Here is a 19277-nt window from a genome sequence, read left to right as displayed (position 1 = left end):
ATATATATATAATGTGTGTATGTATCCACATATACATATATATACTGTAGTCACGAGCAAAGAAGCCATATGCTCTTCGTATATCTTGAACAATTGCTTTAAAATTTCAGTGTTATTTAATTTTGTCTTCCTTAAGATATACATCACCTAACCTGTACTGCAAGAAACCTGACTAACTATTAATTACATTCTGACAATGAAGTTAAGGAAATAAAACAGACAAAAGCAAAATTCTCAAAACAAAGTATGGAAACTAAACTTTGGCTAAACATTCCCAAAACAATTATATTCCTGGTGGATCTTCATTTGCTGTCCCGCCCCATTCTCATTTTTAGGTTCTACTGCTTTCAAAGTTTTCAGCCATAAAAGAGTTTTATGGCCTCGTGAAGTTTTGCTTCTGGTGGATCCAAACATCAGTGATATTGTTTGGAATGACTTTTATTAATTTCTGTTCGTTCACGGTAAATACATCTTTCAGTCATAAATGATTATAAATAAATATGTCAGTTTTAAATGCCAGACCAAATGGACAACATTTTATCCGCCCTTATCTCTTTCTCTGTTCGTTGCAAGGTAAGAAATAGTTTGAATTCTCTCTCTCTCTCTCTCTCTCTCTCTCTCTCTCTCTCTCTCTCTCTCTCTCTCTCTCTCTCTCTCTCTCTCTGTAAACACAGTTCCTCGTTGGAGGGGTCGATATTGTTTTCGATATCACTTTGCTGGGCCTGCGTTCGATTCTCCGGCCGGCCAATGAAGAATTAGAAGAATTCATTTCTGGTGATAGAAATGCAATTCTCGGTATAATGTGGTTCGGATTCCACAATAAGCTGTAGGTCCCGTTGCTAGGTAACTAATTGGTTCTTAGCCACGTAAAATAAATCTAATCCTTCGGGCCAGCCCTATGAGAGCTGTTCATCAGCTCAGTGGTCTGGTTAAACTAAGGTATACTTAACTTTTTTCTCTGTAAAGACTGTTCAAATTCAATAAGTACCCAATATGGATCATTTTAATCTCTCTCTCTCTCTCTCTCTCTCTCTCTCTCTCTCTCTCTCTCTCTCTCTCTCTCTCTCTCTTATTCAATCAGTACCCAACATGGACTGAAATAATATTAATTTTGAAGTAACCTGGACTCTCTGCTCTTAAAGTTTTATTTGTAGTTTGAACTAATGAAAGGAAATATTCAACAGGGAATTTACATGATCACTAGCATAGGAACAAAACGAGAAAAACGAGAACATTACAAAATTGTCTTATTTAAATGGTTTCAAGTATAAATATCCTCCCACCTCTCGTTCTGCGCCTACTGTACATCTGCTTGAAATTACAATAATGCCATCAACTGGAAGCCACTGAAATTCAGTGCAATTCAAGAAGTCTAATATTTCAGTAAATTCTGTGCTCCCGGTACATTCCATTAGCCAAGTCTTTACTGCCAGATCTTGACTAATTCCTGGCAAATGGGATCCCCTTTTAGGGATCCTATTTGAAATATTTGTCTTCATGAGCATTGTTTCTAAGAAGAGGGTCTTTACAGTAAGGTCCCCTGTCCTAATATCTTTGCTCAATACTTATTTGCTTTTAATCAGGTATATAGATTTTGATGCACCTTATGAGAGTGAATAGCGAAGAAGACTTAGTGCTGACGGAGGCCTTCCCTTCCTGGACATTCGAGTAAAGCAGACCCAGATGGGTTATACCACCACAGTATACAAGAAGCCTACGAACCAGGGTCTATGCCTTAATGGGTCCACTGAGTGCCTGGACAGATATAAAAAGTCCATGGTTGAAGCGTTTGTCCGTCGCACCCTCTCACACTGTTCCATGTGGAAAGGAACTATGGAAGAGATCGAAAAATCAGCACAAATATTCATTAACAACAATTTCTCTAATCAAATGGTTGAACAACAAACCTGAGTCTCTATAAATAACTGCCACCAGGAAAGCATGACAGACACCGAAAACAACCATAATGAGTCCATAAAACTATATTACAGGAACAACATGCAGCAAAAATATGCAGAAGATGAGAAGGTCCTCAGAAAAATAATAAATGAAAATGTAACCCCTGCTGCAGAAGATGACAAAATTATCCTGATAAAATACTATAAAAATATGAAAACAGCCAGTTGTTGCTTAAAGACAACCCTGCGCCCTCAGAAACATCTTTGAAGAGAAGTAGAGTCATCTACGAATTTACATGCTTGGTGGAAAGACGCCACCACTCATATCGGGATGACAACTACCAAACTCTCCAAGCGTCTCTCCTGTCACCTCCAAGAAGGGGCTATTTTGAATCATTACGCACAAAAGCATCAAAGAAGGCCCGAAAGAGAAGAACTTGTAAAGAACACAAAAATCATAGACCAGGCAACGGACCGCTGACGCCTACGGCTTCTCGAAGCACTACATATTTTAGAGAAAAAGACCCAGCCGACACCGGACACCGACGAGAGAGAGAGAGAGAGAGAGAGAGAGAGAGACAATGAGAGAGTGAGAATGAAAGAGAGAGAGATAAAGAAAGTGACAATGAGAGAGAAAGAGAAAGAGGTGTGACAGAAAAAGAAAGAGAAGAAGAAAGAGAAAGAGAGCCAGCACTGGACACAGAAGGCAGATCACCTGAATGACTTATAATCACGGATAACAGCCTCTCCCAAATTCCAATAGCAATTAGGCCCAGAAGGTCCCAAAGCCTCTGGAACCGACTTCGTCACCAACCCGTGACCACCAAAACACAGCAGAATAACCGACCTGGCAACTGTACACCCACCGCCCCACCCCTGCTTGCTATAAATACCCTTGTAACATGCATGCCATTTCATTCACTCTTTGAAAATAAACGCCAGAGTACGTTTGAAACGTCAGAGGAAATAAACCTAAGAAAACAGAAATCTTTGTATGTCCTTGGGAAACCTGATTTACCAGCTACAGGCTGATGAAAAAAAGATAATAAGAAGAATAGAGAAGACTGCATAAATCAAATGCCGTGGAAACAGCTGTAATTTTTAACACAACTGCCCTCAGAGAAGATCTCCTCCCTAATAATAATAATAATAATAATAATAATAATAATAATAATAATAATAATAATAATAATAATAATAATAATAATAATAATAAAAAGAAAATATGGATTATTCTAACAACTGAACCTGTAAGAAAATACATAAGTTTCTCGGATTACTCAAGTCGTGAACAAAAAAAGTAAAAAACGGTGCATATTCTTGTAAGAAAAAACCTATAAGAAAATAACCCCCAAAAAATCTGCGCAAAGATTTTGTACACAGGCAAAACTACCACCTCATCCAGACCCGATTTTTGCGGTAGGAAAGAAAGTTTTGCCGAAGGCCTTGCGTTTCTCTTGTGATAGAAGGTGTTATTCCATCGTTCTTCTTGGGGAGAAAATCGTTATTGAAGGTAATGGTAAACATCGGTTCTCGATAACCCGAGGTGCTTTATCGGAGAGAGAGAGAGAGAGAGAGAGAGAGAGAGAAAGAGAGAGAGAGAGAGAGAGAGAGAGAGAGAGAGAGAGAGAGGGGGTGGAGAGATCTGATATAGTAAGCAAACTGATTTGCTCTTCGAACGAAGACTATTAAAGTAAAATCTTTTAAATAAAATAAGGAAATTCATTTGGATATGAATTCACCTGAAACAATAAAGCTATTCAAATGTGCATGTGTAATATGAATATAAATTGTAATTCTTATGGTGAAATAGTCATTGCGTATTGGCGACTTTTGTATGGTCAAAAAAAGCAAATTTTCCTAATTTACACCAGACCTCTCGTAGTGGGTATCTATATTATTTGATCCTGTATTATGTTTATCATCCTGAAATTCAATAGCTATTGAGAGAATGGCTTCAGGATTATTGCACAGTAAAACAACCTTCCAAGACAAAACAATTTAATGCAATGATTATTTTGTAAATAAAATAATGTATTATACAAAGTAAATAGAAACGAGAACTAAAATTCTTATACAATGTGTTACGACTAAATCTTTAATCAAACAGAGTCAGAGTTTTCTCAATGCGGAACGTCTAAGAACCCATTATTTCTTTACAGGCTCAATAATGTTCTAAAAAGAGTGATCATATCAGGACCCCATGAGACATAAAGTCCTCGGCTGCTTAATTAAAACGTGAGGGAGCCTCAGAGTCTCATCAATCTGCTTTTTTTTTCTGAAAGAAGTCTCCAGAGTTCTAGCAGAGAGGATATGGCACATAAATACCTCTTTTCACTAAGAATGTAATCACTAAACTGCCAACTACCTTCTCACTTTGTTTTTCTGGTTCGTTCCAACAACAAAACCAATTTTCGCTCTGTATAGCATCTGCATCTTGTGCATTGTCTATCAGTACGATCAATCACTTCAGGGATTTAAAAACAATGTTTACGGCTGTTTTTAATAATTATTTTTTCCCAAGGTGAGGTTATAATAACGTCTGGAACCTGTGTAGGAGCAAATGGTTTTTTTTCCAGCGGATGCTTCCCTCATTCTCTCGTCGAGAACGGAATGAATTCGGTCAGTAACTTGGTATGTAAAACTTTTGCAATGTCCTTGTGGCATTCTTTATTTACTTCATTTTCTTATTTACTTCTTCAATTGCACAGCATCTCTGAGGATATTGTGCAATTAGAACCTCAAAAGTTTAAGCGAGGGTGAAATGCATTACTACCCTAAAACAATTCACTGCTTTTTTAATAAATTATTTATACCTTTAGATATTTCTTTATTAATCTATTATTTTTTTTACTTTTATAATAACTGATCTATTCTTTCTATATTTCCTGTTGCCCTCTGTAAATTCCTGCAAATGAATACAATATTCTCTGAAAGATTAAATTTCAAGTCAATGGCCACTGTAGGCAATAATAATAATAATAATAATAATAATAATAATAATAATAATAATAATAATAATAATAATAATAATAATAATATACAACCCAGTCGACGGGGAGGACGGTCAGGTACATGGAGGTCGTCATCCAGCAACTGACCACCACAACGACAGTAACCAGCAACCAGAGACTTGAGCTACAGGGGCAAATCAGAAGAAGAAATGGACAAGAGAAGAAAATAAGGAAATATGGAGATGCTACATCAGAAGCAACCCGACAGAAAGAGGACACAGAAGAAGACTGGTCAACATCTGGAATGAGAGAAATAACACTCCTCAAACAGCACAAAGGCTGGCAGACCAAATAAGGAACATAAAGAAAAAGAATGGCTCTCCACAACAGAAAGAGAGGAACTAGAAAGAGAAATAACACATAGCAATGAAGGACAAGAAGACGAACTAATAGACGATGACACAGAAAACGATAGGAATGATGAGCTACCAAACAACGACACACGAGGAAACACTGAAGATGTAATAGAGAGGTCGGAATGGGTGAAAAAGATCAGGTAATGGATGAAGCCAGATACCAGAAAGAACAAAGATCCCCTCCATGAAAGCCTACAACACAAAGAAACCAAGGGAAAAAACAAGTGAAGTTAATGAAATAATGAGACATATCCACACCACCAGTATCACAGAAACAAATAACCTGGCATATGCAGGAGCAAGACTAGTAATGGAACTCATGGGAATACAAAATACAAACACCAACACCATCATCACAACCAACCCAACAGAAACCAAAACAGCAACCACCTTGGAAAGGGCACCTGGAAAAACAAATCATGGCGATGAGATCTGACTTGAGTAAACTGAAAGAGATGAAAGAAAAGAGGCTAAGAAGCAAGAAAACAAGAGAGGAACTGAATGAGAAATACAAAGTACAGGAGAAGGAACTAAACATCACACTAGAAGATATAAAACAGAGGCTTAAAGCCAAAGCATATAAGATCCAACTGTACATGAACAGGAATAAAGGACACCAACAGAACAAACACTTCGCAACCAACCAGAAAAGACCATACAGGCAACTAAGAGGGGAAGACAACCACCAGGAAATTCCTGAAGCCAAACCAAGTAAGAGACTCTGGGAAAACATATGAGCAATCCGATATCACACAACAAACATGCAACATGGCTTCAGAAAATCAAGACAGAAGATATGGGGAGAATAAAACAAGGATTCACCAAGATCATGACAGACACAGTCAGACACAACTAAAGAAAATGCTCAACTGGAAAGCCCCAGGTCCTGATAAAGTCCATGGATACTGGCTCAAAATCTTCAAGGCCCTACACCCATGAATAGCAGATCAACTCCAGTATTGTACCACAAACCACCATGCGCCCAAATGGATGACCACAGGGAAAACACCCTTAGTACAGAAAGACAAGAACAAGGGAAATATAGTAAGTAACTATAGGCCTATCACCTGCCTACCAATAATGTGAAAGTTACTAATAGGTATCATCAGTGAAAGGCATACAACTATCTAGGGGATACAAGAACCATCCCCCACTAACAGAAAGGCTGCAGAAGGAAGTGTAGGGACGCAAAAGACCAGTTCCTAATTGACAAAATGGTAATGAAGAAAGCCTGCAACATGATACCGAACATGTTGCTAATAGAATTCCTGAAAATATATGGGGCAGAGGAAAATACCATCAGCTTCCTTAAAAATACAATGAGCAACTGGAATACAGTCCTTACAAGCTCTGGGATAAGACTAGCAGAGGTTAACATCAGGAGAGGGATCTTTCAAGGCGACTCACTGTCCCCACTACTCTTCATAGTAGCCATGATTCCAATGACAAAAGTACAGCAGAAGATGGATGTTGGGTACCAACTCAAGAGAGGAGGCAACAGAATTAACAATCTTGTGTTCATGGACGACATCAAGCTGTATGCTAAGAGCATCAAGGAAATAGATACCCTAATCCAGACTGTAAGGATTGTAACTGGGAACATCAGGATGGAGTTTGTAATAGAAAAATGCAACTTGGTCAACATACAAAAAGTCAAAGTAACAAGGACTGAAAGGATAAAGCTGCCAGATGGGAATAGCATCAAACACATAGATGAGACAGGATACAAATACCTGGGAATAATAGAAACAGAGGGTATAAAACACCATGAGATGAAGGACACAATCAGGAAAGAATATATGCAGAGACTTAAGGCGATACTCAAGTCAAAACTCAACGCCAAAACATGACGAAAGCCATAAACACATGAGCAGTACCAGAAACCAGATACAGTGCAGAGTAGTGGAGTGGACGAAGGCTGAACTCGGCAGCATAGACCAGAAAACTAGAAAACACGTGACAATACAAAGAGCACTAAACCCAAGAGCAAATACAGACAGACTATACATAACATGAATGGAAAGGGGGAGAGGGCTACTAAGCATAGAGGACTGTGTCAACATCGAGAGCAGAGCATTGGGGCAATAGCTGAAAACCAGTGAAGACGAGTGGCTAAGGGGTGCATGGGAAGGACTGATAAAAAAAATAGACGAAGACCCAGAAATATACAGAGACAGGAGAATAAAAAACAGAACAGAGGAATGGCACAACAAACCAGTGCACAGACAGTACGTGAGACACACAAAAGAACTAGCCAGCGATGAAACATGGCAATGGCTACAAAGGGGAAAACTAAAGAGGGAAACAGAAGGAATGCTAACAGCAGCACAAGATTAGGCCATAAGAACCAGATATGTCCAAAGAACAATAGATGGAAATAACATCTCACCCATATGCAGGAAGTGCAATATGAAAGACGAGACCATAAACCACACAGCAAGCAAATCTCCGGCACTTGTACAGAACCAGTACAAAAAGAGGCATGATTCCATAGCAAAAGCCTTCCACTGGAGCCTGTACAAGAAACACCAGCTAGCTTGCAGTAATAAGTGGTATGAAAACCAACCTGAGGGAGTGATCAGGCAAAGATCCTCTGGGACTACGGTATCAGAACAGATAGGGTGATACTTGCCAACAGACCAGCCGTGACCTTGATTGACAAAATCAAGAAGAAAGTATCACTCATTGATGTCGCAATATCATGGGACACCAGAGTAGATGAGAAAGAAAGAGAAAAAATTGATAAGTATCAAGACCTGAAAATCAAAATAAGGATATGGAATATGCCGGTGGAAATTGTACCCATAATCATAGGAACACTAGGCACGATCCCAAGATCCATGAAAATGAATTTGGAAAAATTAGATGCTGAAGTAGCTCCAGGACTCTTGCAGAGAAGTGTTCTTCTAGAAACAGCGGACATAGTGAGAAAAGTGATGGACTTCTAAGGAGGCAGGATGCAACCTGAACCCCACACTATAAAAACCACCCAGTTGCTTAGGATGACTGTGATAGACAAAATAAGGAAAATAAATAAAAGTAATAATAATAATAATAATAATAATAATAATAATAATAATAATAATAATAATAATAATAATAATAATAATAATAATAATAATAATAATAATTTCCAGTGTCCTAATTTGCTTCTAACAATATTGCATTCACTCTGAATGAAAATAGATTTGGGTTAAGTTGTCATTTCAGTTACAAATATTTTGATTATCACTTGTTAGTAATTTTTCTTTTATTTCTTCATGCGCAAATAAAAGACCTTTATAACAAGAGTCACTTCACTGGTCTGAACTTCTTTTGTATTTTTAAGAAATATCTTAAGCGGGGATAAAAGACTTATTAATTCAGATGAAATGTCAAAAATGACAGTTTTTTTTTTGCAAAATTAATCTTTAATAAGAATATAAATTAATTGAATCTGTTATCTAAAGAAAGTTAATGGTTATTTTTTATAAAATAATATAAGAAAATGTACCCTGTATTTTAAATTATAATTATATCTTCCACCCTACGAAACTCATAAAAATAAACTTTTAGTATTTAATTTTATAAAACCGGATAAATAAACTAGATCCAGTGTACATTTATCTCACACAGGTAACATCAAAAAGCATTTAATTAGACTGACTGATTGACTGCCAATTATACCTTATGATTTATTTTATTAATTAGTCGGAATAATGACTCATGGAATACATGTTTATGATATATCTAGAGTTCGAGCTTCCATAATTGGAGGCCACTTTCCCATATAAATTAATATTTTCATGAAGGTATGGGTGAGCCATTAGTATTATTTATCAATTTCAATCTAAAATAAAAATGAAATTTTACTTTTTTATATCCGCGCTACGGCCCTACAAAAATTGCAGAATTTTAATTTAATTATAGACATTTTATGATTTCATTTCCATATCAATATTTTCTCTACATTAAGGCAATCTAAAAAATGTAGATAACGAAATCTAGTTATATTTTTTGCATTTATCAAGTGAATATTTATAATATGGTTATAGACTTCGCATAAGTAATATTGCTTCTTTTTACGAAAAAAAAATCGTACATGATTATTTTTAGTATTGCTGCTAATTCTAAATAACTATGGTCACCATTATTCATATTACTTGACTAATTCTTATGCTCGTCTTATTGCAAAAAAATTAAATTTCTTAATGGTTATTTCCTCTTTAAGTTAAAACAACTTTATTTCCTTCAATGAACCAAATCTTCTGAGTCCCATTTCGCGTTTTTCGGTAAACGATAAAGCTTTAATTAGAAATCCATCTACTTTTAAGTCCCTGTAATTGACTGGCTCCAACGGAAAGGGATTCACTTACTTAAAGTACTAATTAAGACCATAGCCACAGCCAGTGAAACTCGTTAATTCTAAGGCTTCCAGCCTCTTCTGGTTCCAACTAATGACGGCGTCTTATTTTCCACAGTTCAAAGACGCTGTGGGGTCTCTCGTCTATACAGGAGGTTACAGAAAGAGTAAGTAGTAAGCTACGAAATTTACTTTGTTCTAAAGGCGACTCATTACGATACAGTGGAAGAATAACGTAAAATTAACTAAAAATCGTTAAAGTCTCTCTCTCTCTCTCTCTCTCTCTCTCTCTCTCTCCTCTGTCTGTCTGTCTGTTTATCTAATTCTCTCTCTCTCTCTCTCTCTCTCTCTCTCTCTCTCTCTCTCTCTCTCTCTCTCTCTCTCTCATAAACACTAGAAAACTAGATTTCACTATTTTTATATCTTTTTAACGCTGGTAAAGAAATCTTTTTCCATTCCCCCATCCCAAAAGATATAGCGTATACCTTTCCTCAGACAATTAATTCAGTGAAGGTACAGGGGATCCATAAAAGACGTTCTATGTAAATACACCTCGGATGTTTAATTGGTATGTTTACTTTGAAGAAAAAAAAAACTAATGAAAGTTTCCAAACATACTTTTCCTTGAATTAAGGCTTATTTTTTTTTTTCTTATACGTATATTGATTTTTTTTTTTTTTTGAAGGCAGAAGCCGAGAAGTTTCCTATCTAACCACAGTGTAAAGAAAGTATATTTACAATAAACCGAAACCTTTTCATAATATTATAAAGAAATTAAAGTTTTTCTCAGAGGGAATCCAACCAACAACGATTATAAAGTTTTCCCAAGGTTCAGTGATCTTATAATAGGATTGTTTTCTTCGCTGAAGAAGTTTAGAGTTGACAATCTTTATGGGTCTCTCTCTCTGTCTGTCTGTCTGTCTGTCTGTCTCTCTCTCTCTCTCTCTCTCTCTCTCTCTCTCTCTCTCTCTCTCTCTAAAAAAAAAAAAAAAATCCTGATTGTTGGTTAATTATGACTCTCAAAATTCATTTCCAAGTGAACTAAAAATTTTGGAGAGAATTTCCATAAAGTAATGGTTTAAAAAAAAATGGCAAAATATATAACGGCATTATTAATTCATTTTCACGTGTTTTTAAAACCGCACTTTTTAGATTTTTTCAAATACTTAATCGTATTATCAATTAATTGCACGTATTTTTAAAATAGTACTTTTTAGATTTTTCCTAAATATTTAGTGGTATCAGTAATCATTTGGACGAATTTTCAGTTTAAAAGCTTTCACCTGAAGTAATAGATTTTGAAAAACTAAACAAGAGTATTTTTCTTTAAATAAATTCTTACAACAGAGATTCAACAAGGTAACTAACAAGAGCCAATTTAACAATACAAAGTGACAAAGTTACCCTGATCCTTCAGCTGACAGACACAGAATTAGAAATGAGACAAGTCCATCCACTAATTAATTTTACCGGAAGCGTGATCACCTAATTGGTTTTATTCAACCATCTTTACAGTACAACGAATTAATGGTCTGTAATTTGTGCGCAATTACGCATTCAAATCATTCCACATACGCCGTTTCCTTAGTTTTTCATTAATGATGTTTAACTGAGAAATGTTACAGAGGAGACAAAGGTATTTCAGGGAAATACTGAATCATTTGCATCAGAACTCAAAATTTTTGTGTTATTTTTAATTTGATATTTTGATTTTGTATAATATAAAATTATTACGTGTTACAGTGAAATAAATGTATTTCAATGAAAAGCTTAATTATTTAGAAAAGAACTCAAAATTTTAGCGTTATTTTTAACTTGGTATTATAATTTTATATATTACAAAATCATTACGTCTTGAAGTGGAGATAAAGGTATTTCATGGAAATATTTGATCATTTGGAACAGAACTAAAAATTTTAGGGAGATTTTTAATTTGATATTTTAATTTAATATAATATAAAATAATTACGTCTCACAATGGGGATAAATTTATTTCAGGGAAATATTTAATCATTTGGGACAGAACTCAAAATTTTAGATATACTTTTAATTTGATTTATATAATATAAAATCTTGAAGTGGAGATAAAGTTATTTCATGGAAATACTTAATCATTTGGAACTGAATTCAAAATTTTAGTGTTATTTTTGAGTTGATAATTTTATTTTAAATAACACAGTACTAATAACGTTTAGTAAAATACAGAGAACCTTGCATACTAAGTCTTTAAAACATTACGTCATTTTTTTTTTGTAAATCACATAATCCTGATAGAAAGAAAATAAACAGAGGGAATTCACCAGTTAAACAGACATATTTTTTCCTCAGACTTCACCTTTCATTTAGGTTAGACGAAGTGTAAATATAATAAGGCCCAAATTAGAACTGCTATTGTTAATTTAATTATCATCGTTGATTATATTAGTGTGGTAATATTCTTTCTTAATTATTTTCAAAATACAAATCTACAACACACCGTGGAAAGACTGACATAGTGATGATGTAATAATTATATTATACATAATTCTATGCTATGCTGGGTGCGTAGATTCCATCACTCTCTCTCTCTCTCTCTCTCTCTCTCTCTCTCTCTCTCTGAAAGCTCTCTCTCTCTCTCTCTCTCTCTGAAAGCTTCAGGAGAAAGACGATGCTTGCATTTTTTTTATCTATTTTATTGAAAAAATCCCAATACTTTAATCTAACTAATAAAGACTGAAATCTATAACTGTTTCCGCGAAAAGAAATCCTCTTTCAAATCATATGTTGAATAAAACTATTTAGACTTTATTTATTTACTTATCTATTTATTTATTTATTCGTTCACTCTTTTTTTCGTGTGATATTTTTGTTTGTGTGTTTGTGTTTATTTGTGCATTTGAGGTCCTCAATAACCGCATTATGTCTGATGATGATTACGTCTGAATATTTCCACCTGATTTCTTTATACCCCTTAATAGTGTTGCATTGAAACCCACTGAAATCTATTATAACTTTCCCAGACTTCCAGGACAAAGGAAGATTTATTCAAATCGTAATAGTACTCTAATCCAGTAAGGAGATTAGGGGAGTATAATCATCTCTTCGGCTTCCATCGTTTTTCTGATAGAAAAATTAGAATTTACACCATTATTATTATTATTATTATTATTATTATTATTATTATTATTATTATTATTATTATTATTATTATTATTATTTATTTATGTTTTTGGTCTGTCACAGCCATCCTATTCGACTGGGTGGTTTTTATAGTGTGGGGTTCCGGGTTGCATCCTGCCTCCTTAGGAGTCCATCACTTTTCTCACTATGTCCGCTGTTTCTAGTAGCACACTTTTCTGCATAAGTCCTGGAGCTACTTCGGCATCTAGTTTTTCCAGATTCCTTTTCAGGGATCTTGGGATCGTGCCTAGCGTTCCTATGATTATGGGTACAATTTCCACTGGCATATTCCATATCCTTCTTATTTCGATTTTCAGGTCTTGATACTTATCAATTTTTTCTCTTTCTTTCTCATCTGCTCTGGTGTCCCATGGTATTGCGACATCAATGAGTGACACTTTCTTCTTGATTTTGTCAATCAACGTCATGTCTGGTCTACTGGCACGTATCACCCTATCTGTTCTGATACCGTAGTCCCAGAGGATCTTTGCCTGATCGTTTTCTATCACTCCCTCAGGTTGGTGTTCACACCACTTATAACTGCAAGCTAGCTGGTGTTTCTTGCACAGGCTCCAGTGGAGGCCTTTTGTTACTGAATCATGCCTCTTTTTGTACTGGTTCTGTGCAAGCGCCGAATATTTGCTTGCTGTGTGGTTTATGGTCTCGTCTTCCATATTGCACTTCCTGCATATGGGTGAGATGTTATTTCCATCTATTGTTCTTTGGACATATCTGGTTCTTAGGGCCTGATCTTGTGCTGCTGTTAGCATTCCTTCTGTTTCCTTCTTGAGTTCTCCCCTCTGTAGCAATTGCCATGTTTCATCGCTGGTCAGTTCTTTTGTCTGTCTCATGTACTGTCCGTGCATTGGTTTGTTGTGCCATTCCTCTGTTCTGTTTTTCATTCTCCTGTCTCTGTATATTTCTGGGTCTTCCTCTACTTTTTTTATCAGTCCTTCTTCCCATGCACTCCTTAGCCACTCGTCTTGACTGGTTTTCAGACATTGCCGCATTGCTCTGCTCTCGATTTTGATGCAGTCCTCTATGCTTAGTAGCCCTCTCCCCACTTCCTTTCATGTTATGTATAGCCTGTCTGTATTTGCTCTTGTGTGTAGTGCTTGTGTATTGTCACGTGTTTTCTAGTTTTCTGGTCTGTGCTGCGGAGTTCAGCCTTCGTCCATCCACTATTCCTTCACTGTATTTTTTGATTACTGGTACCGCCCATGTGTTTATGGCTTTCGTCTTGTTCCCGGCGTTGAGTTTTGACTTGAGTCTCGCCTTAAGTCTCTGCATATATTCTTTCCTGATCGTGTCCTTCATCTTTTGGTGTTTTATATCCTCTACTTCTATTATTCCCAGCTATTTGTATCCTGTCTCATCTAAGTGTTTGATGTTATTCCCATCTGGTAGCTTTATCCCTTCAGTCCTTGTTACTTTGCCTTTTTGTATGTTGTCCAAGATGCATTTTTCTATTCCAAACTCCATCCTGATATCCCCAGATACAATCTTTACAGTCTGGAATTAGGGTCTCTATTTCCTTGATGCTCTTACCATTCAGCGTGATGTCGTCCATAAATGTATTATTATTATTATTATTATTATTATTATTATTATTATTATTATTATTATTATTATTATTATTATTATTATTATTATTATTATTCAGAAGATGAACCCTATTCATACGGAACAAGCCCACAGGTTGTTTTGACTTGAAATTCAATCCTTCCTAAGAATATAGTGTTCAACTGGAAGAAGGAACAATAGGTAATACGCAATACAGAAAGAAGAGATCAGTATTCAGAAAAGGAAAATTAAATTAACAAAATAAATAAACAGGTAAAAATTTAAGTAAATTATAAAATACTAGGAGAAAAGCTTTAGGGTAGTGCTGCTTTGATGAATATGCATGTGTAGCTTTTTAAAAGATTGGAAAATTTTTTTCATATTTTTTTTGTTCTGTACAGTTGCGCCACTAAGTAATTCCAGGTCCTGTTGTAATACCTCATGCTTGAAATGTCCTCTTTTGAAACTTAAAATATCCTCATCTTTCAGGCAGTTGCCCTCATGACCTGTGAGTAAATAGAACCTGAATGTTTCCTTGCCCTATTCTCATCAAAAGCTCTTTTTTAACAATGGTTGTTTGTTCTAGGCTTCTAGAGCAGGGTCTGCTCTAGTTACAGAATTGAATGAAGAGTAACTATAAAGGGAGTATATTTACAACCACCTCTCTCTCTCTCTCTCTCTCTCTCTCTCTCTCTCTCTCTCTCTCTCTCTCTCTCTCTCTTCCACCATCAGTAGGTCTCCTGAACTCTAGAATAATTACGTAAGCAGCAGACCTTATTAGTAAGAAAACAATATTTCGTTTGTTTCTGTTGTTACCTAAGTTATACCACTCAGTTAAATAACGTCCTTTTTATATATATAAAATTATCAGGCACACGTATTAAAACGTTATGATGAAAACAGGAATTACAGATTATAAACTTTTATAAGTGTCACTTCCTGTTTTGTGAGAAAAGGAAAGTGTCAAAAGCTATTCAATATATCACCTTTGATTTTCACGAGAAAAACAATTGTGTCACATGTATTTGGTATTTTGTACGTGATAATAAAGATTTTATATTTGGAATATCCATCCAGTACTTAGATATTACCACGGATATCACTGTTAAATTGCTCCTGTGAACTTGTATGCACTTAGGAATATAGTCTTCTGACACTCATATTTTTGCAAAATCGTTCTTAATCTTTTTTTGAAATATTTCATAAAGTTTTTCGCATATACTGTTCGCTCTCATTCCCTAATTCCCTAAACCTTTATTAAATTCAGAAATTGATTACAGGAATTTCTCAGAAATATTTTATATTTTCAATCATCGTCAAGATAGACCATTTCTCACAGAATGTGCTGTTTTGGAAAATCCTCTTACAGCAAAAACTACGAAGAAGATAATAATAGATAATATATATCACTGAAGGAAATGATCCTCAAAGCTCTCCAGGGATTTAAACCTTTTTAAATACATAAGCATAACCTCTCACCTAGATAATACCCTGGAACACTGAAATGACAGAGTAGGAAAATCAGAATCGTTTTTCGAGGTACTGGGTTCGAAAACGCTTCAGCTTGAAGTCACGTTAATGCTACTTAAAAATTAACGCTTTGCTTTTTGTAGCGTCGCATTCAGAAGCTTATTGAGTTTTTCCTCTTAAGAGATTAGATGTCTCTAATGATGAAGATTATGATTTTTTTCTTGCCAGATGATTGGGGAGCTTTAGTATGATTAAGGAGAATAACGGCGTAGATTGAAAGGGGATTTTCTGTAATAACTTCGTAATGTAATATCAGTTATGAAGGTAATAAATGCTACTCATCACACTTATGTAGCTATCACTGGCTTAGCTCCTAAGTGATTCAATATGAAGTGAATCCTTTCAATTGCAACGTAATACGTGTTAGCTTCTATATATGTTTTTTTTTCCTAGAAGAAAGTTGAAGAGGGGTTTCCTGCAAAGCTATTTGGGATTCATACTTACATTTTTATTAATTAATTAATTAATTTACTTATTTATTTATTATTTTTTTAAGTATTTTTTTCTATTTTAATAACTGACCTCTTCTTTCCGCATATCCTTTTGCCTTCTCTTACTTCTTCCAAATGAACACCCTATTCTTTGGAAGCTTGAATTTCAAGTCAATGGACCCTGTGGGCTTCTTTCATGTGTATACGGTTCATAATAATAATAATAATAATAATAATAATAATAATAATAATAATAATAATAATAATTATTATTATTATTATTATTATTATTATTATTATTATTATTATTATTATTATTATTAAATAAAAACATACGCCCGGGAAACTTGCAGACATATTCATTAGATATATACAGTGCCTTACTTGAAATGTCGTTTCAAAGATTTTGTTTTGTTTGAACTGAGTATTAAGGATTTATTTACTTTTCTTGTCGGCAGAAGCCATGCGTAGGTCAGCTGGACGCCAGGTGCTAACTCATAATGATTTTGTTAATGAATAATGAATGATATGATAATTACAATGAAAGATTGGGAGTTGAAATAAAATAATGATAAACAATGAAAGGTAATGATGAATCGTAGTGATGAAGAGGACAAAGTATACACAGTAGATAATGTAGACACAAAGAGTGAAAGAAGACGCAAGAATCATTCCGTCCACGTAATCTCACTCTGCCAAGTCTGTTAGGGAAAGAGTTAATGAGAAAAGGCGCCCCGCATGCAAATGGCCTTGAATGAAGGCTATTGTAATGTTAAGACCTCCCAAGACAAACGAGTCTCTCCATAAGTATAAATTCACCCCAAAGGACGACCTCCCCTTCGCCAGGTTTTCTCCAGACGCGAAATGCATTGCACTGCATGACCTCGACGCTTGCAGTCGTTGGATATCATGCCTGATGTGCTGGCAATAAACGTGCCCTGTCGCTGTTCCTTCACGGCTTAGAAGGGGAAAACTCGGGGGTCAGTGATCGAGGTTTGTTTATGTTGTTCTTGATTTTTTACTAGAGCAATTGTCATAAGTATGGTCGTTTGAAGTTCTCCTGTTGATGAAAGATCAATACCTCACGTATCATAAAGTTCAGGGCTTCCTCTATCATACTTTTAGAAAATTTAATCAGTTAAAACCAAAACGTCACCATTAAGGAGCATTTAGAAGCAGCAATTTACGTAACCGTCTTATATAGTTTATCATTGGTTTAATTTCCAAAGGATTTGCAAGAGAACGAAAGCCAGGTAATATAAAAGACGACCTGTAACCTATAAAATATCACTTAAAACACCTTTATTTCTTGCAGATGAGGGCAAATTACAAACTTTTTATACCTGAATCCGGATTATTTTATACTGTAGTAATGACGAGTACAGTAAGAGGCTCTCAGGGTTTCCTTCCAGTTGGTTCAAGATACCAAAATAAAACACTCCTTCAAATTAAATATCCTTCATAAAAGTTCTTGAGTAACTGATCATGAACATTAAGAGAATTAAAATTAGGAAAGAACAGCATATCAATTTAATTAAATAAAAAAAAAATTAATAGTTAAATAATATACTCATTATAAATGAAACATACCCTTTTTAAGTCTTGTTTCTATAATTATTATTAAGAATATAGTTTACCATCCTCATTTCCCCTATGGTGAATGGATTATAAAAATTAAGATATAAAGAGATTTACATTTTCACTACAATTTAAAAGGACAGTATAGTCCAGCGGTCTCATTAGTCACTGCTCTGTCCTGGAAATGACAGTTCCAGGCTTGTCTACCCTTAACGTGAGATTTTTAATATTTGAGCTTACGTGTTCTAAGTCATATTTGGAATCCGTATGCAATTAAATGGTTTCCAAAAGGGGATAAACTGGACTGGCTCTCTCTTGTTCTATAGATGTACATAATTTGGTGAGTAATGTGAAAATCAATATGTTTGTACTTTAAGAACTAATTTGTTGATTTCCTTCGCTAAACACTAGTTTTATTCTTAGTACACGTATAGCTGAAGAGAATACATTCTGTCAAATTATTAAACGAAAACAGATAGTTAGATAAATGATTGTTTGGCGTGTAAGCCGGTTAGTGTTGTGTAATTGCAGATATATTAATCTACATTCTGTTCCAATCAGTGTCTTCAAAATCTTTCAAGTTCAAACTTTTCAAGGCCTATTGGCTCTGGGAAATGGGTAAAACATTTCAGTGTATGTTTAGAGCTTAGCCCTCCCCTTACCACAAAAACGTCATCTGACCAACCTCCAACCATTGCAACAGTGACCTTGGCACCTAACGATACCTCCACCTCACACACAAGTTCTAAGTATACCTTAGTTTAACCAGACCACTGAGCTGATTAACAGCTCTCCTAAGGCTGGCCCGAGGATTAGACTTATTTTACGTAACAATTGGTTACCTAGGGGACCTACAGGTTATCGTGGAATCCGAACCACATTATACCGAGAAATGCATTTCTATCATCAGAAATAAATTCCTCTAATTCTTCATTGGCTGGCCAGAGAATCAAACGCGGATGTAGGAGAGTGCTAGTCGAGTACGATATCTACCCATCTAATGAAGAACTACACACAAGTTGTGTACTCATGAACAGTTGTTTTACTTTGTACAATACCAATCGAACCTCTCCAACGTCGAGCCTGCTTTACAGTCAATCAGTGCAGCCTTCACAGATAAGGAAATTAACATTGCATATACAGAATGCAAAGACCTGATATCAGGATACACGCTCTGAGAGCGATTCACGAAAAGCTTATCTTCTCACAAGAAAATATCATACATCACTACATGGCTAAAGACCAGCACGGTGAGAATCTTCTTCAATAACTCTTACAATCTTCCCAAAGGGGCCCGCTGATCTAAACATGCCTGCAGTGTACCACACGGCAGAAAATGCCTTCCAAATGGCAAAGTCTCTCTCAATAAAAATTGAGGAAACAAATGACAAATTTACATGGATGTG

The sequence above is a fragment of the Macrobrachium rosenbergii genome, chromosome 31 (genome assembly GCF_040412425.1).
Source record: "Macrobrachium rosenbergii isolate ZJJX-2024 chromosome 31, ASM4041242v1, whole genome shotgun sequence".
NCBI classification, from domain to species: domain Eukaryota; kingdom Metazoa; phylum Arthropoda; class Malacostraca; order Decapoda; family Palaemonidae; genus Macrobrachium; species Macrobrachium rosenbergii.
This window is presented reverse-complemented; position numbering follows the sequence as displayed.